This window comes from Peromyscus maniculatus, chromosome 4 (assembly GCF_049852395.1).
Source record: "Peromyscus maniculatus bairdii isolate BWxNUB_F1_BW_parent chromosome 4, HU_Pman_BW_mat_3.1, whole genome shotgun sequence".
NCBI classification, from domain to species: Eukaryota; Metazoa; Chordata; class Mammalia; order Rodentia; family Cricetidae; genus Peromyscus; species Peromyscus maniculatus.
In genome coordinates, this window is record NC_134855.1 from 60,639,535 (window position 1) to 60,656,588 (window position 17,054).

Genomic DNA, 17,054 nt, shown 5'->3' on the forward strand with positions numbered 1-17,054 from the left:
AACCCTCAGAGGCAAACATTTGCTTGATTCCTATCATTGTGCAACCTGAAAAAGAAAAATGCATGAGCAACACCATTAATGACTTTTTAATGAAGGAGTAAATCGCTGTGTCACAGAGTACATAAAATGAGCCAGCTTAACCACAGACTAAGCAAAACAGAAATAAAAATCTTGTAAACATATACGTAGTTTGGACATCGTTTTTCTTTTCCCTTCATCACAAATGACAGAATGAAACTGGCTCAGAGAAAACAAATGAACATATCCAGCCTCTTGAACAGATTAACTGATATTTTTACTACATGTTTGATCCAAGTTTCACTGCAGTAAGCAATTCAGGCAAAGATCTGATTACTCGATTTATCATTTGATGGTCTTTACAAAAGCTGAAAATTACACTCTCCCTAAATCTTATGTTAGCTGGCAATAAGCACAGAAATGCTGGCCAAGAGTTTACTTACATAATGCTGGTAAATTGCCAAAACATGCACAATAGCTCTTTTGGCCTCCGCTTTGCACCACAGCTGATTACACAGGAGAGATGTAGCAATGCATTCTCCACCTTAGCTTCCAACTGCTGCTTCTGTGAGTTTCCCTGGTAAACTACACAGGAACCAACAACAACAACAGCAGTCATACACTAACAGACTGCCTACACACAGGCATGTGCTCAACCTGAGGACGATTTCAGCATGGTGGACAAGTAACTAGTAATCGAGAAAGTTTACCTTTGAAATGTTTTAAAAGATAGAGGAAAAGTGAAATTACATAGGAAATTATTTTATTTTTAAAACTAGGCACAATAAATAACGGATATATAAAGTAAGGTAGAGAAAATTTTCCTTTTCCTCTTTCTTTCCATATTGACACTAGACTCAAGCACAAAAATTCTAAAAGAAAGATTCCTTTTGACTCTGTTTACTCTAACTCAATCTCTTAAACATATACATGAAACAGTATGTTTTTAAATTCTTTGTCTTTTGGTTCTAAATCAAGCGTTGCTGCCAGCCCCAGCTACCACTGCTCATCGCAGCACTTAACATCAACCACACATTGCTGATACTACTTACTTATATTGTCAGTTCCCATCTTTTGGCTTTATCCAAATAATTCTGTAACTAGGATGAATCCTGTGATGGTTGGTGTTGTCAACTTGCTGGAATCTAGAATTATTTGGGATATGGGTCGCTGGGCATGTCAAGAAGGCTGGTGTCTTGGTTGTATTAATTAATGTGGGAAGATCTTTCTTGACTATGCAATGTATTCACCCACTCCAAGCCCCTACTCCTTTGACTCCCTTAAACTGTGAGCCAGAACAAACCCTTTCTCCCTTAAGTTGCTTTTTCATTCCTATTACAGCAATAGTTAAAGAAACAAGACAACCCCCATCCATATATCTTTACGTGAGTATTTATAAAGATTTGTTTAGTAAAGAGTCTGGAATGGTAATTGGCTAACTTTTTCTTTCTTCTGCATGCTGGTTCTCCTAATTGCTTCAGTTTATGCTATATTTCAAGACTTTTCTTAACAGTGTCATCTTCCACACCTCTCATGAGATTTTGAAGTCATTTTCTATCTAGAATGACAGAACTAGGCTTTAAGAAATTTTTATTTACTAATAGGATGACACATTCTTCTGGCAATGGGAGGCCAGTGTTAAAGGCTTTAAGAAAACACCACACACAACACTTCTGGAAACAACTCTACTGAAGGAGGCTGCATCTTACTCTTCATTCAGAAGGTTGATGTGCTACCAACATCTTGAAGAGTTTTCACATTTGCAGGTAGAATGACTCTTTGACATAATTATTTCATCCTCATTTGGTTTCTATTGAAATCTGCTTATAAGATGGTAAACTGTTTTTATGCAAAATCATTTTACTGTCATAACCTCAAAACCTAATCATTACCCAAAACATATCACATTAACATTTGTTAAAAAAAATCAAGTAAAATCTGTAACTTTGAGCGCTTGTGTCAAAGCAAATGATACTCTAATGCAAATTGAGTGCCTTGGCATGCTGAGTGCTTTGAGCTGAGGGTTATTAGAGGAACTTCAGATGACTTCCATATGGCCTGATTTTTCTTCTCTTATGCCTATCTTTCTCTTCCGAGAACAATTCATAGACATTAGGTATAGTAGGACAGGGCCATACGGTTGAGGAAATTAGCTCAGACCAGTTGCCAAGGCATGCACATAACATGTTCCTTAAGAGCCAACTTGGAGTCTGCCTAAGGGCCTAGCAATAGGAGCTGTCAGAGTTCCTGATCATGCCCAGCCAGTGAGAGACAACTACACAGACTGGGTGCTGGGAGGAGGGTATATAAGGTCTTCCCTGTTATTGAATAAATGAGTTCCTCATTTGCCTTTAACAGACTCCCAGTGTCTGTGTTGTTGATGCCGCACCTTCTCACCCCCACCCCCAAGGGAGCCATTAGGATCCAAGCTTCAATCAGGACTCTTCTTCTTCAGTATGCATTATGACACCAATGAGTGTGCCAGAGTGGATGGGAAAAAGCCTATGAGACCTCAACTCTACACAAAGTACTATAGGCAACTGAGGAAAACTGGAGGTGGAAGAGGTGATCTTTACCAAGGACGAACACATATCTGCTAGTCCAGTGCCAAATGATACATACAAGTACTAATACCAAACATTTATACAAGTAACATTATACAGACTGAACAAGTAATACTTAGGAATATGCATGTGTTCAACTATATTACACACACACACACATATATATATATACACATATATATGTATATATACATATATGTATATATACATATATACACATATATATGTATATATACATATATGTATACATATATACGTGTGTGTTTGTGTGTGTGTGTGTGTGTAGCTGAATGTAATAACAACTAGTGAAAAGGGAGGCTATGAATTTGGAGGAGAGCTGGGAGGGATATGTAAGAGTGTTTTGAGGGAGGAAAGGGACAGGAGAAATGCTATAATTATATTTTAATCCAAAAAGAAAATAAAGCAGCTTTTACTTTCTAACCTCGCTTGCCACTTTCTGAGTATGATCTGGCCATAAAAATTTTCTCAAATCTACATTGTCAAAGAATCCTATTGCAGAAACCTCTTCCCTCATATTCAAGAAGAAGGAAGACTCTACACAAGGACCTCAAGAAGAATATGAACAAAGAGCCTAGATGTTTTTCCCTCTCAGTCTCTTGTTGTTAGGTCATGCCCTCTGTCTGATCACATTTCTAAAATGGCATTCATTGTTCATCAAAGATAAACAGAACAATAGATATCTCTTTCCCAGGTCTTCTAATCTTTGCTACTGAATGTTCCAATGTCACATAAAACATGGATGAAATGCATTATTCATGCCTTTCTTTTAGGTATGACCCATGTGATGCAGAAGCAAGGCCTAGTGACTTGCTGCCCCCACTGCCATCCTACATCCTCACACAAACCAATATCAATGTTACCTGCATCCAAATCTGTATAAATCCCAGCAATAGTTTATCCTAGATACTCTTTCATCTTCCCAGTGTTCACATAATCAGAAATGGATCACAAGAGCCCTCAGATTCTATTACTTGCACTCAGAAATTATTGCCAGTATTTTGTTTTGCTCTGTAATTCCTAAACTCTAACATGTTATGATGGTAGGTTCCCCGTTTTATTAGAATTTCAGCTCTCATGAGCAAAAAAAGGATAACAAATCAGATTTAGATGTGTTATCTGAAAAGTATATGTAGAATCTATTGTTGTATTTATAACAGTTTACTTCAAAAGACATTTAACTGATTTTAAACCAATAAAAAACTTTATGCATCAATAAGTAGATGAAATATGTCAACAGTGTTAGTCTTGTTGATATTTAGTTCTGCAACTCTAGTTGCTCAATGTGTGTGTACATAGTCTCTGAAATTTCAGGATTACAAATTTCCAGATGTTAGAATTACCTCAAGATTAAGCTCTGAACCTAGTTAATTAAAGTCATCGTAACCTAATTGCCTTGCCTTCTCTTCCCTTCCAACTCTGTAAGGCTGCTCTCTATTCCAGCAGGATGCTCCTACACAAATACAGAGAAAAATGCTTTTTAAATTTCAACTGTCAATATAGAAAGTGAGCTATGATTAAGGTCCATGCCAGATGTACATCTACAGTGCTTTTAAGTACCTTTAACAACCCCATTTCAAACCCTAATCGCTTTTGATCTGTACTGCATCAAAAATCTTCTGTCTAAAACTGACCCTTGTCTCCTTTTTCTCTTATTCCAATTGATCAAATTCGGTTCAAGCCAGCTGAAACATATCAATTATTAAGAGATGATGGGTGCACATTTGCTAGACTGCTTCTTCCTGGATACAGTACTGCTTCTATAGTGACCCTACCCAAATGCTCTATGGTGTGCCCATCTCAGGAAACTCATTTCTAGTGAAGACAAGAGAGAAATTCCTCATATTCTAGCTGCACATTTCTTATCTGAATAACTATATTGAACTTATTTAATTCATATTTTCTTTAAAAGAAATCTTCTGGTTGACAGCTGATAGTAATAAATTGCAAGTACAAACTCATCATCTATTTTATGATTTATCCATCAACTGTCCTTACTCATCATTTTGCATTTTATAAAATTCTGTGTATGCTTCCTCGACATGTATGAGGCTGATTAGAGATGAATTAAACGTTGTTAATCCAAGACTTGGACTGGCTGCTGTCCGCTGCTGTTTAGTGACTTAATTATGTTAGACAAACTAAATTGTTTCAAATGAACCTTCACAAAGGTCCTTAATAAAATAAAGCAGTGATTTTATTTTGCGTTATCTGCTTTCTGCCAGAAAGCTCTCTTGGGGTTTCTGCAGTTTGCCTTTCTCTCCTATTAGCTAGTAAGCACAATCTACTGAGCCTGTGAACCTTGCAGGAGCTTATGCTGAAAATATTTCTTTCTTTGACAGGCACTGTGGTAAGATTTGGAGCTGCTGTGTAAGCAGCAAGATTTAGTGGTTTTCTCTTAAGGGAGCTGGTTACAGAAGTGACTTAGAATGCCGCAGGAAAGAAAGAAGAACTTTCATATTGATAGTGTGTGGAGGGGATAACTTTATATACAATCCTTAGTTGAGTGGATATTTGAAATAGAGAGGCAGTTTTCACAGTAGAATTTAAAATGTCAGCAAATTCATAGAGGGCTTGCCTTGACAGCAGGCAGTAAAAGGTATTAAATTTTAAAATAAGAGGTTCCATTATTTCTTCAGTTTGCTCTGTGCATGCCAGAAGTTCAGCAGGAGGGGGAAGCTCAGTCTGTTATCTCTAAGATGGCCCATATTAGCCATGATTTCCTCAGAATGAGGACCTCCACCCTGTGCCTGTGATGAAAGGCTGATGTGCACAAAATAGTTCTCATGCCCACAGCAGTTGGACAAGAAGGTCAAATCAGTAAAAAATATAATAGGATAATTCAGTTACTACACTTCTGAGCAAGGTATGCACTGTGGAGCAGCTAGAGCGGGGACCTTTGTGGAAAGGGGTCAGACAAAAAGGGTTCTCTGTGGGAAGAACTCTGTGGGACACGGGAAGCTTTCCTGACTTCTTGTTGCTATTCTTAGAGGTCCCTGGGCACCAAGCCTGAGCTCAGCAGAACTGGTCTATTGTACAGAATGATTTCTTTCTCCTCCTGTGCACATTCCCACAAGAAAACATCAGCACACCAACAATATAGAACTCTTGTCTTTCAAAACTGTTCTATCTCCAAAACTTGTCTTGCTTATCAAATACCAAACCACAGTGGGACTTCTTGGTGTTTTAGTTCTTTTGTTTTGCTAGAGCACGATGAAGCTGACACATCCAAACTAGAGGAGGAAAAGGCAGCATTTCAATTACTCTTAGTAGAATGCTTTGTCTTCGCAATATGCACCTTAGCTTCTAACTGGGGTATATCTATCAAAAATATACCTCTAGATCTGTCTTCACATATTTCAGTGTAAAACATTAAAATTTTGAATTGGAGCTGACAGGGAGGAGAATCAGGCAGACACTTGCTGCATAAGCCTGGTGATCTTAAATAATCCCCAGAACCAAGTGAAAGGTGAAAGAAAGAATCATGCCCACAAAGGTAGCCTGTACCCTCCACACAGATGCCATGCCACACACTGACACACAAATAACACACACACACACACACAAAATGTCACACACACACACATCCCATCACATACACACAAACATCACACACACACATCACATGCACACACACACACACACACACATCACATGCACACACACACACACACACACATCACATGCACACACACACTCACACACACACACATCACATGCACACACACACTCACACACACAAATCATGTACACACATTTTAATCATCTAAATAAGCAATTTTATTATATTCTTCATTAGAAAAAAAGAAAATACAATGTAAATATCCTTTATTCCACACACAAGTAAAGTAGAACACAATGAGAAAATAAACAGCTTCCTTCCAGCAAGCTTGGGGAAATATTAACAAAGAACTCCCAGAAATTTAAACCTTAATAGCACTCAGAAGAGGTCTAGGAGGAATTCATAATTAGGCCCTTGGGGAAACATAAGAAAGAAATATAAAGCTGAAGAGGTATAAAGAAAAGTCTGTTGAAAAAATTACTCTGGAAAATAAGGGAACTAGTTTCAGTTTTAAAAGATGAACTCTCCAAAAACCATACCTGATGCAGAATCTTTGAATGCCCAACATAAAATATAACAGACTTAGCAGGAAAACAAATAACAACTGCAACAAAAAGAACTCCCACAGCCACCTCAATACCAGGACTAACGGTCAGCTTACAATAATCATCCCAGAGGAGTGTGCACTAATGTGTGTTAAAATATGCTAGGAATCAATCATAGTCCTCAGACTTTGAGCAAAGCATCAACATTAGGAATATATATGTCTTTGGTTCTCTAAATTTTCTGGGCAGATAAATATAAAAACTCTGTAAGTCATAAAATGGCCATCTCTTTTATTTCTTTCAAGCACTTTGGGAACTTGCCTTCTGCCTCCTTTGTAGTTATTTTCATTCTCCTCTAAGCTTTTTTTTTCCTGAGATGAAAATTCCTAGAAAATGATAATTAGAAAAGTTCAGAAGGAAGGGAATGGTATAAAGAGGTCGTCTTATTAACACAACCCTTTTTTAAAAATTAATGAAATTTGTTTTCAACAATTTCAGATATGTACATAACCCATAGTGACCACTTTCACCCCAACCCTCACCCATTTCCCTGCTATTCCTGTCTACTCCCTGCCTTCTCTAGAGGTCTCTTTTTTTGTATCCATGCTTACTTCTGTTGTTTTGTGTCACTGAGTTTAATCAGAGCCATGTGTGTGAACATGGGCTTGGAGCTTTCTGTTGGACCCTGATAGACCCAGAGTAGATACAAAACTGGAGAGAGCCGGGTAGTGGTGGTGCATGCCTTTAATCCCAGCACTCGAAAGGCAGAGCCAGGCAGATCTCTGTGAGTTCGAGGCCAGCCTGATCTACAGAGCAAGATACAGAACAGGCCTCAGCAAGACCCAGGACAAGTTTCAAGAAACCCTGTTTAGAAAAAAAAAAATTAAAAACTGGAGACAATGATTTCTCTTCCCCAAGAAATAAGTAGCGAACAGTTCAAAAATAAGGCTAACTAGAAAGTAGAAAGTCAATGAATTCATTATATTTTGGAGATTATAATTTTTTCATGTACCTTTTCCTATGTGAGTGCCATAAGCCTAATTGATAGACTTGATAGTCCATGCATCTAACAACACTAGCTATACAACTTTTAAGTTGGACTAAAAGCAATATTCCCCTTTGTTTGATTGGGGTTTTGTTTATTTGTTTGTTTTGTTGTGTTTCACTATCATTCAAGAGGACCCAATCCTTACTTAGGTAAACACCTAACATATTTAAGCATTCAGTATTTTGCCAAAGTTTCATCAGCAGATCCATATCTTTTGAGCATGAGAATGAATGATAGACAATATCAAAAATCAATAAGAATAGTAAAAAAATTAATAAACAATAAAAAATAAGAAAAATTTAGTTCTTTCAAAGCTTTGTTTGTGAATACCAAAACTACATATATGATACAAAAATGAAACAAGTGTCATGTTTGGCATTGAAGATTCTTGGTGAATGGTGTTGAATCTTTCATTCAGTACAAACAGTACCATAATGCCGGTATCAGAAAGCAACTGTTTCAATTCTAAACATTATAGTATATTTGTTTACATTAATATTAGCTAGTCTAAAATATGATCTATTAAACATCTCACTAGAAAATAGCTTAAAATAAAGGCAATTGTAATTACAACTTCTTAGCTCTGGCTGGTTTATTGTATATAATATAAAGGCTTAGAAAATATTACCCTACAACCAGCACCCCAGCATCCTCAGTGAATATAAAATCACACATACAACCAACACACACACATACACACACAAATATATATATATTAATACCCAACACATAACACATGCGCATCTATAGCAAAAAAAATGTATTACAGGAAAGAGTTTGAAACATTTGTCTTGAGGCTTATGGGAAATGATGAAAGAATTGAAATCTTGGAGAAAAAGACAACAATTCCCACTGATATCTCCTGGCTCCCAGTTCTCCTTTTCTTTCTTTAAAAAAAAAAAATTCCAGTCCAATCACAGTCTCCTCTCTCCCTCTCCTTTCCTCCCAGTTCCTCCTCCCAACCTCTCCTCTTCCCTCCAGTCTATTCCTTCTTCTATCTCTTCAGAAAAGGGCAAGCCTCCCATGGATATCAGCCAGCCATGGCATATCAAATTTCAGTGAGTCTGGGCAACTCCTCTCCTTTTAAGGATGGACTAGTCAACAACCCAGTAAGAGGAAAGATCCCCAAAGCAGGTAACAGAGTCATAGACAGCCCCTGTTCCCACTGTTAGGGGTCCCACAAGAAGACCAAGCTGCACATATATGCAAAGGGCCTAGGTCAGTCTAATGCAGGCTCTCTGGTTGGTTGTTCAATATCTGTGAGGCACTATGATTAGCACAGTCATATCTGATAGGAACAGCAAAAGTCATATGGCTAGCACAGTTATTTGACAAGGATCCAGCAAACTGAGCCACATGATGGCTGTTGTGCCATCTTTGGTTTTCATTTCTACCTGCTGCATACTTGGGAGACTTTTAATATTTGCACAATTTAGGGAATATTGGATTGATGCCTTCTCCCAGGAGCACTGTTTCTAAGCTTCCCCAGGAAAGTCCTGAACATATTACCCTTCCTGCTTTTAGGGAGATATCCTTATCCACTTGAAGGTCTTCTTTATACTTTGGAGGTTGTGACACATGAAAGGAAGCCAGAGGTCTCTTTATGAGGCTATGAGACATTGTTGAAACATCTGTCACTGTACTTATGCAGGAACAAGATATTCAAAACAAAGTAAACTTTAAAAGGTCAACAAGATTTGGTAGACTAGAGGAGTTGGTCACAGTTCAGATTACAAGCCTCTTCCCACTATACACTCAGGCAATTACATGACATATACAGCAATAAGGTTAGATTAGCTGAAGTTACCTCTTCCCTACATAGAGACTTATATTAATAAGCAAAGTATGAAATAGAAAGATGATAAAAGAATAAGATGTCAGGACCTCCCTTTCTTAGAAAAGTAAGCACATGTAGTCACTGTGTTGTCTTATGACCAAAGAACACAGAATGCCAAGATTAGACATATAAAAAAATCTATAAAAATATAAACATTGTATTATGCCAGAATTTGAATAGTAAGTGCAGCAGCTTTGGTCTGAGGATTTTTCTGTTGCACAATGACCTTTAAGAGTTAATAATACACTGCTTGGGACAGGGCAATATATCTGGGCTGGCTTGAAGATTTTGTTTTGGTCTAGAATCCTCGAAGCAACTGAAGCTACCAGCCTGAGAACAGGCTGTCACATGCCTCTAGATTCTTAAAAAATGTGTTATGGGTTATGAGTAAAAATGATAACTCTGTTCATCAATGATGTCAAAACTTGAGGCAAAATGATTGGAAATGATAATTCTGACATAGTTTATTAATGATGACTAAAAGAAGAGCAAGAAAAGGTGAAACACATGTCCAAAACCAAAAATGATATTATCTATGTTTTGGAACAATATGAATCTATCCCTGCTTACTAAGTGTTGTATAAATAAAAAAGCAATCTGGCTGCTAATGAGTAAGGTTGCAAGATTCTCCTGATCATTATGCCTGGTTCATTCCTTCCCCTCCTGATTCATCATACCCTCTGCTGGGATCTGTTCTCTGCTAGGGATGGCCCTTGACATATGATCCCAGGTTAGTTGATTCTGTGGGTTTTCATGAGATGTTTTTGGTCCCTCTGGCTCCCATAATTCTTCCTCCCCCTTTTCCACAGGATTCCCCAGTTCTGCCTAATGTTTGGCTGTGGGTCTCTGTATCAGTTTCCATCAGTTGCTGGTCCCTTCTGTTTCTATACCCACCCACCCATCCAGACCTCTCCCCCTCCCATCCACCTACGATATCTATTCTATTTCCCCTTCACAGTCCAGCCTTGAGCCTTCCTTGTTACTTAGCTTCTTTAGGTCTGTGTGTTCTAGCATAGTTATCCTTTACTTATCGGCTAATATCTACTTATAAGTGAATATGTACCATGTTTGTCTTTCTGGATCTAGATTACCTTACTCAAGATGACCTTTTCTAGTTCCATCCTTTTGCCAGCAAATTTCATGATGTCATTGTTTTTAACAATTGAGTAATATTCCATCGTGTAAATGTACTTTTCTTTATCCATTTTCTTGGTTGCTGGACATCTAGGCTGTTTCCAGGTTCTACTATTATGAATAAAGCTGCAATGAAAATAAGAAAGCAAGTGTCCTCACAGTAGGATGTAGCATCCTTTGGGTATATGTCCAGGAGTCGAATAGTTGGGTCTTAAGGTAGGTCAATAACCAATTTTCGGAGAAAACGTCATATTGATTTCCAAAGTGGCTATACAAGTTTGCACACCCACCAGCAGTAGAGGAATGTTCCCCTTGTTCAATATCCTCACCAGTATGAGGTATCACATTCTGACATGTGTAAGATGGAATCTCAAAATAGTTCTGATTTGCATTTCCCTGATGGCTAAGGATGTTGAACATTTCTTTGTTTCTCAGCCATTTGAGGCTCTGTTGAGAATTCTCTGCTTAGATCTGTTCCCCCTTTTTAAATTGGATTATTTGGTTTGTTGATGCCTGGTTTCTTGAGTTCTATATATATTTTAAATATTAGCCCTCTGTCCAATGTGGAGTTGGTGAAAATCTTTTCCTATTTTGTAGGCTGCAATTTTGTCCTATTGACAGTGTTGCCTTACAGAAGCCTTTCAGTTTCATGAGGTCCCAGTTACTATTTGTTTATCTTAGTGCCTGCATAGTTAGCATTCTGTTCAGGAAGTTGTCTCCTATGCCAGTGAAATCAAGGCTATTCCCCACTTTCTCTTCTATCTGGTTCAATTTATCTGGTTTTATGTTGAGATCTTTGATCCACTTGAACTTGAGTTTTGTGCAGGCTGATAGATATATATCTATTTGCATTCTTCTACAGTCTGATATCCAGTTAGAGCAACAACATTTGCTGAAGATGCTTTCTTTTTCCATTTTGTAGTTTTTAATTCTTTGTCAAAATGAGGTGTCCTAAGGTGTGTGGATTTATATCTGGGTCTTCAATTCAATTCCATTGATCCACCTGTCTGTTTTTATTTCTATAGCTCTGTAGTAGAGCTTAGGATCAGGGATGGTGATACCTCCAGAAGTTCTTTTATTGAACAGGATTGTTTTAGCTATCATGGTTTTTTTTTGTTTTGTTTTGTTTTGTTTTTCCACATGAAGTTGAGTATTGTCTTTCAAGGTTTGTAAAGAATTGTGTTGGCATTTTGATGGGGATTTCCTTGAATCTGTAGAATGCTTTTGATAAAATGGTCATTTTTACTATGCTAATCCTACCAATCCATGAGCATGGGAGATCTTTCCATATTCGTATATATTTGCAAGTTTCTTTCCTCAAAGAATTGAAGCTCTTGCTATACAGATCTTTAATTTGCCTGGTTAGAGTTACCCCAAGATATTTTATATCATCGTGGCTATTGTGAAGAATGCTGTTTCCCTAATTTCTTTCTCAGCCCATGTATCATTTGTATATAGGAGGACTGCTGATGTTTTTTAGATTATTTCGTATCCAGCCACTTCACTGAAGGTGTTTGTCAGCTGTAGGAGTTCCCTGGTAGAATTTTTGGGGTCTCTTATGTATACTATCATATCATCTGCAAAAGATGCTTTGACTTTTTTCCTTTCCAATTGGTATCCCCTTGATTTCCTTTAGTTGTCTAATTGCTCTAGCTAAAACTTTGACCACTATATTGAAGAGAAATGGAAAGAGTGGACAGCTTTGTCTTGTCCCTGATTTTAGTGGAATTGCTTTGAGTATCTCTCTATTTAATTTTATGTTAGCTACTGGCTTGATGTATATTGCCTTTATTATGTTTTGATACATCCCTTGTATCCCTGATCTCTCCAAGACTTTTATCATGAAGGGGTGTTGGATTTTATCAAACACTTTTTCAGTATCTAATTAGATGATCATGTAGTATTTTTTTTCTTTCAGTTTGTTTATATGGTGGATTACACTGACAGATTTTCATATGTTAAACCACACTTGCATCTCTGGGATGAAGCTTACTTGATCTTGGTGGATGATATTTTTGATGTGTTCTTGAATCTGTTTTGAAGTATTTTATTGGATATTTTTGCATCAATGCTCATGAGGTAAATTGGTCTGTAATTCTCTTTCTTTGTTGAATCTTTGTGTGGTTTGGGTATCAGGGTGACTGTGACCTCATAAAATGAATTTTGCAATGTTCTTTCTGCTTCTATCATGTGGAATAATTTGAGTAGTATTGACACTAGCTCTTCTTTGAAAGTCTTCTAGAATTCATCATTTTCCATAGTGTGAAGAATGGGGACCTATACTAGGATTCTATAAATTAATATACTTTTGGTGTAAGTATCTTTTCCAAAAGGTTTTGCCATGATAAATAGAAAATACTCTAAATCAATGTTCTTATTAATTAGAGGCATAACTATCATAAAGACAAATTATACCTGAAATAAGTTATAAACTCAATGAGTCTCTGTTTGAAATCTCAACAAAGATTTTTGTGAGAATATGACAAATTTGACATAAAATGTATATGCAAGGTGGAAGTCACAGGCAATTTTGGAAAAATATTTATGGGTCACTCTATAGAGATCAGGAATCAGAATGTGAGTATTGGTGCCAAAGAAAATAAATGTAGCAAGCAATAGAACAGAGCTAAAAAATGAACCCATATGTCCTAGGTATCTTCTATCCATGGCATAAAATTATCTGAGCAGGTGAATCATGGTCTGGTCAACTGACAAAACTAAGCAACTGGCTCAGCCTGTTCACTAGTAGTTAGAGAAAGACCACTGTGTCAGGCACTGCTATAGGTATTTTCCTCCTTTCATTTAGTTTTCAACATGACTTAGAAAGTGAAATGACCCATTTCATTAATGGAAAACCTATGCTACAGGAAAGACAAATAACTATGAGACAATATACTAACAGGTAGCAGGGTCACCATATATGTATGAAAAGAAATTAATTAAATCCATACCTCATGCCATAAAGAAAACAATTTACATTTAAAAGTTGAGACTTTATGATGTCAGTGAGATGATTTGGTGAGCGAAAGCACTTACCAGCTGACAATCTGAGGTTGATCACCAGGAAACACATGGCAAAGAGAGAGAACTAATTTCCCCCTCTTGTCCTCTGACCTTCACGAGTGCCCTGCGGCCCACCTACATATGTGCACACATGCATGCAAGTATATGCTCTCTCTCTCTTGCTCTCTCTCTCTCTCTCTCTCTCTCTCTCTCTCTCTCTCTCTCTCTCTCTCTCTCTCTCTCGCACACACACACACACACACACACACACACACACACACACACACACACACACACTTTTAAAAATAAAAGATATAAGAAGCCTAAGGGGGTGGGACAAGGCTCAGCCAGCAGTAGAGTCCTCACTAAGAAGCTAAGTTTGAAAATAATCTGAGTCATATGCGACCTTGCCTGAGAAAGGGGAAAAGAAAAAAGAAAAATTGGAAAAGAAAAAGCCTTCAAATTAAAAAAAAAAATTCACTGTCCATTTTGAAAGGAAACACTTTGTTAGCAAAAGACTTCTTAATTAAGATAAATAAAGCACTGATTATAAAGAAAATGGATTTGTCCTGTGTCGTGAAAAAGCCCATGTTTTCCAAATTGTTTAAGTATACAAAATATACTACTTAACAAACAAAAAGCAACAAATGACTGAGAAAGAATATTTAAAATTACAGCTAATCTTCAAACAGCACACAAGAAAGGTCATGGCCACCTTCAAAATAGCCCTCGCCAGTTATAATTAATGAGAGTGGCTCTATGCCTTGCTCGTGGCCCTTTGAACGCTTTCTGGAACCCCACACTCATCACGATGCAGGCAGAGGACCCCCAGTCACCCTTCTTAAGCCTGTGCTAAGTTATGTGAGTTTCACCCTTGCTTGTAACTCACGTGACCAATAAAAAGCATAAGAAGCACTACAGAGTGTTATTAAGATATAATAATCACTTATTTTACAACACAGAGGCAACTGGTATGAAAATAACAAAATATTTACATGATAGCTTTATTGATGCTTTTTTCAGCTCTGTACGTTTGAAATATTAGTTAAAAATAAATGAACATTGCATATCGCCTTTCAAAAAAGTAAGTGTTTCTAGATTTTGATCCTTTAATCTTATTGCCATAAAAAGCAACAAGCCGTAATCATTTAATATTTTGCACTTCTATAAAATAAAGCTGGAAATGGCCACTGTTTTACTTTACACCTTACATTAAGTGACGGTTCTAATTTCTTGCAAAAACTCTGTACTCCCTGACTTCGGAGCCTATTCACAAGCCTTTGGCTTTGTGTGTCGCTGAGGTTCTCAGTCTCTAGAAAACCTGATGTTTAGTAATGTGCTGTGGGCAGTGCATAAAATAATCCTCCTAGGATTCCATCATTCCACTAACTTTGGGGTACAAGAGGGGGTCAAGATTGTTTTCATCCCTTACCCTTCTCATTCCCCAAATAGAATGATGTCCACAACCATCTGGGAATCTGTACTGAGGGCAAGCAATGTGATGCTTCACTCACTCTTCTGTAGTCTGTAATGGGCTCACTACAGTGCCTACACTGTTCTGTTGAGTTATGCGAGCACTAGTATCTGAGATACTCCAGATATCTGGAGACTGCCATTGACTGTTGGAAAGCCATATGTCTCTAGCACTCTGGTCTGGACAGATCCATGGAGTAGACACTTATCAAGATATCAAAGCTGACATGCAGGCCATTTTTGGGTCTCTGGTTCTATCAGAGACTTGGAATTCCATTTGTCAAGTAATTCACATGGTGAAGTAAGAGTCCCAGGGGATGAGGCAGTATCCGAGTACAAAGGAAGCAACTACTTGAAGATTTGCTGGAGTGATACTATTTATGCTTTTGTCAATCATTTTTATGGGGTTTAAATGAAATGCAATAGTAAGACAGTTGCTATGTCAAATATTAAACTATCAGTTTATAATTATTGTGTAGTCTTTAATAATCAAAATTATAAGTCTGTGGAGCAACAGAAAACACAACTTAGAGAGTCTCAATAAAATGATTCTTTGAAGTTGAGTTTAAGTATGAAAATCCATTTTTGAAAATAGGAATAAAAGAGAAAATGGTAATGATTGCTGATTTAATTTACTTGTTTTATGATTTTTTAAAATTTTCTGGTATTATATAGATCACACTGTAAAAGTAAACTTTAAATATTTGACACTAGGTATTGCTGAGTCACATCTACCTCCAGATTAGAGACTTATTTTTTTTCTCAGTAAATTTGGTTTAAATCAAACTAGTCAGGGATTGTTTTTAATTTTCCTGTGTGAACTAAAGCTGTTGACCTATTCAAAGACAGCTGATGAAGGGGTTTGTACAAGTTAATTTCCTTTTCTGTTCTTCTTTGTTGGTTGCTGAAATTAAGGGTGAAGATGAAAGTGGGTATGTGAATAAATCTGATGGAATCTTTGGTTGATCTTTCATTTCATGGGAAGCTTATTTAACACCAGTCAAGAACAGAGCAAATTTGAACAGCTCACCAAGATGATTAACCAGAACATTCAGCTCCTTTAAAATCCTCATACACTTGCAAAGGTATCGAACCCTCATCATAAATGTCAACGTATCAGTGTACTATAAATATAGTTATATTTTATTGAAACTTAGATGCTCTGTTTTTAATTTCATTCCCATGTAATAGATAAAATAGTAATGCTAATCATTAAAAATTTTAGTTTACAGAACAGTTTTCACTCTGTACTGATTTTATATATTAATGCAGTAATATGACAGATGTGATTATATTTGTGGTTTTAGATTTTGAATATTTCACTTTAGGTTAGAAAATTAACACTACTACTCTGTGAATAGAGCTCAGGAGAGAACTTTTCTAGTTTGTGTGAGGCCCAAAATTCAGTCCTAGTCAATGATAAGAACAAAACAAAACAGTAACAATCTCCTTTTAAAAAATCATGTGTCAAGTCTATGACGATGATGGTTTGGTCATTTTCTATAGATGTTAAAGATTTATGCCATTCTTTATTGTAAGTTTCTCCTATGGGATCACACTTTTGAAATATGAATTTGCCTCTGCCTTTTAAATCTGCATTTTTTTCATTATGAAGTTTTATTCCTAACTTTAGCAAAATCTATTTTAATAACAGATCGCATAAGATATAGCTGTCATCTACTCTAAAATAGATATCCACATCCTACTGGAATAGAATTGATTTTTCCATGCTTTTGTATTGGTTTTTTTTTTTTTTTTTTTTTTGGTTTTTCGAGACAGGGTTTCTCTGTGTAGCTTTGCGCCTTTCCTGGGACTCACTTGGTAGCCCAGGCTGGCCTCGAACTCACAGAGA

At 36.9% G+C, this 17,054-nt stretch overlaps 1 long non-coding RNA gene across 1 annotated transcript; it reads left to right on the top strand.

Moving 5' to 3' along the window:
* Nucleotides 1-10,810: 10,810 nt before the first annotated feature.
* On the top strand, nt 10,811-14,644 carry LOC143272702 (uncharacterized). The gene is made up of 3 exons (XR_013050326.1): nt 10,811-10,942; nt 12,645-12,805; nt 14,407-14,644. It is a non-coding gene; the product is annotated as an uncharacterized LOC143272702 (long non-coding RNA).
* The last annotated feature ends 2,410 nt before the right edge of the window (nt 14,645-17,054 follow it).